A 3721-nucleotide genomic window follows, 5' to 3' on the forward strand; every position below is an offset into this window, starting at 1 on the left:
GAGATTGAAATTTTCTAAGGATTCATCATCATCATCAATAATAATAATGTCTAGTGCCTTTTGAATGAATTGGTAATTGGATTGGACTTGTTTGATACTTTTGAGAAGACGGATACAAATGTTTGAAGCCTCATAAGTGATGTCAAAGTAACTTAGCATCACACTTCTTAGTTCTTGGTGTGATCTCTTTGGAAAGATTCTTGTTGTGTTGTCAAGAATGGAAGATATAGATTCTTGGCATGGTTCAAGGAGTGTCTCTGATGAAAGTTCGATGTGGTTGAAATAATTTTTAATGAGCAATTCATTAGCTTTATTAAGGAAATCAACATAGGATTTTGTCCTTAAAGCCATTTGGTACTCCTCATGGAAGTTCATGTTTTTTTGTTCATCTTTAGGGTCCTTCAATCCTGATTATGCATGCCACAAATTAAACAAATGAAGAAAATTATATCTATGGTACTAAGGCATAGAAAAATAAAAAATAGGGTAGAGACTAGAGACAGTAGAATTTTTTTATTTTTTTATTATGCTAAAGGAAAAGTATATGGAACCAAGAGGTGACCAGCCAAAAAGTAAACAAAATCGTTTAATTAGAACCACTTTTTGAATAATATGTTTGAAAACTGCTCCTGGGATCACGGAGCACAAACAAAAATCCGATTCTTTACGGAGCCCAGACACATTTTAGCTGGTTTTTGGCTAATATACTTATTTTTGTAAATTTAGCAATAATTGTCAGCTACTCAAGCTATATATAATAGCAATTTGAATATAATTTTCAAAATGAACTTAAAAGAAATCATGACCCAAAAAACATAAAAACAAAAGCAAAAAATATAAATAGGTGTAGAAAAGAATATTTACCTTTGCCACCTTTATTACAAGGTTTTATTAGTTTTGCTAACATATTTCTTGATGTTATGGACAAACTCGATCGATGTTGAAAATTGAAGAAAGGGAACTAATAATATCAACAACAACAAAAATCTTAGCTTGTCATCGATCAATATCACATAGGAACTATATAAAATAATAATAATAATAATAATAATAATAATAATAATATCATGCAAAGTTGAAGACTACTCATGTACATCAAGTTTTAATTTCCTTGTAGTACTATATAAAATAAAATTTCTACGTAATATATTAGTTGAAGTTGAAACATGTTTTCAGTTTATTTGCTTGTAAAGCCTCTCAGCATGCAGGGCCGCTACAAGAATTCAAGTTCAAGCTTTTTCTTTTTTATATATGATAATATTTAGAAATTAGAATAATATCTACTCTTTTTTCTATTATTATTGAAGATATATATAATAAATAATATCTACTCTTTTTTTTCTTAAGTAGCTTGCATGCATACTTTATTGCTGAAGTTAAACATGCTGGAGATTCTTCTTTGGAATTTTCTTCTCTCTCATTTTCTTTCTTATATCTTGTCCTTATTTTTCTTTCTTATATATGTCCTGTACTTATTTTAGATACATAAATCTTTTTTATATATAAAATATTTATTATTTTCCACGTACAAGTCATTTTTTCATATAAATTCGTACAAATTATTTTATCTTAATTTACCTCACGCGTCTCTTAATCTATCTAACTTTTCAATCAACGCGCAAATATATAACTACATTTTTTAAAAGGATTTCGTTTCTGTTTTCGATCTATGTTCTCTTCCATCTCTGCATTTTTTGTGTGCTTTTCTTCGTTCGTTCTCTACAATTTTGAAATCAAGCTCTAAAATCAGCTTTGAACAGTTATTTCGTTGTTGAAAATAATGAATAATTCAAATTCAGATTGTCAATTGAACCAGAACGAAGTTGATTATTGATTTGAATCCGATCAAGCGGCTGAAGTGTGGTTCGATTCTAGTTAATATTTTTGTTAGTAGTTTATGATTCTGTAGGTGAATAATATTGCTTTTTGTTTGTGAAAATTGATGTTCATTATTGATAGTTTGAATTGAATCTAATGTAAAAGTTTAGTATTAAAGAAAATATTTTTCTATATTTGTAACAAATTTCGGTGTAACACGAAAATATTTGAGTATATTGTTTAAGAATTTTCGGGATATGTGTGCTAATAAGTTCTGCATAATTCAAAACTCTTCTTCTCACTCCTCCTCATCTTTTGCTGCTTTTTCTTCTTCTTTTTCATCATCATCACTATCTTTTTTTTTCTTATTCATCTTTTTTTCTTGTTTTATTTTCTCAAGTTTCTTCTTGTTTTACTCTTTTAACAAGAATAAAAACAACAAAAAAATCAAACAAAGAAGAAGAAGAAACACATAATGGTACAAAATTACTTGGAAAGGGATGAACTTATATTCATTCAACTAAAAGAAAGAACGAAATAATGGAAAAAAAATACAGCATTAGAGGAAATATTTTGCTATATTTGTAGCAAATTAAATTTGGGTGTAATATGAAGATATTTGAGTGTATTATTTAAGAATTTTCTGTGTACGTGTGCTGATATGTTCTGCATAATTCAAAACTCTTCTTCTTCCGTCTCCTCATCTTTTGCTGCCTCTTCTGCTTTTTTTTCATCATCATCACTATCTTCTTATTTTTTTTATTCATCTTTTCCTTTTTATTTTATCTTTTTAAATTTCTTCTTGTTTTATTCTCTTAACAAGAATAAAAACAAAAAAAATCAAACAAAGAAAAAGAAGAAACCCATAATGCTGCAAAATTACTTGAAAGATGATGAAATTACATTCATTCAACTAAAAGAAAGAAAGAAATAAGAAAAAAAAAGAAGAGAAAAAAAATATAGGAATTAGAGGAAATATTTTTCTGTATTTACAGTAAATTTGGGTGTAACCCGAAAATATTTGAGTGTATTGTTTAAAAATTTTCGGTGTATGTGTACTGATAAGTTCTGCATAATTCAAAACTCTTCCTCTTCCTTTTCCTCATCTTCTGCTGCTTCTTCTTCTTCATCTTCTTATTTCATTTTCTCATAATTCTTTTCGAATTCAGTTTCACAACTTCCTTCCCTTTTCGCGACGATTTTTAGAGATTTTTGAGAAATTTTGATCCTTATTTGAATTTTGAGTGTTGCGATTTTGATTTAAAAAAAAGAACCGTTTGCATTATTTAAGGGTTAAAAAAATGCGTGTTTATATGTAATCTAAATTGAAGGTCATTTTTATTGAATTTTAGGTCAATTTATATAAACTTCTATACCAAAAAATTTAATTTGTATGTGTAGGATATTTTATAAAATATATCATTCCATGTATTCCGATCCTTTCATATTTTCTCTTAATTAAATCAATTAAGTCGTCTCAGCTTATTATATATAGTGCATGTGTTTCTGCAGTATCTAACTAAAATTGTTTATGGTAATTTATCAAAATCATATATATAATTTAATTTATGCAAGTTCGGTTATGATATGATATTAAATATATAAAATAAAACTATATGCATGTAGAATTCACCCTAAATCAATATATATCTCAAATGTTAGTTACTACAATTACAATATATCTGTTTATTTTTTATTATTATAATTGCAAGCAAATATGTTGGCCCCCCATGTATATAGCTTTGAGGAAATGATATACATATATATAAAATAATTCCTATCTTGATATCTTTATTTTTCATTACCCACATAGTCATCATCATCAATTAATGATTAATAATTAGGCATCTACGATTACATCCATTTGATTTTAATCTCGTAATTAATTTTGTCCTTTATATAT

The sequence above is a fragment of the Arachis ipaensis genome, chromosome B05 (assembly GCF_000816755.2).
Source record: "Arachis ipaensis cultivar K30076 chromosome B05, Araip1.1, whole genome shotgun sequence".
NCBI lineage: Eukaryota > Viridiplantae > Streptophyta > Magnoliopsida > Fabales > Fabaceae > Arachis > Arachis ipaensis.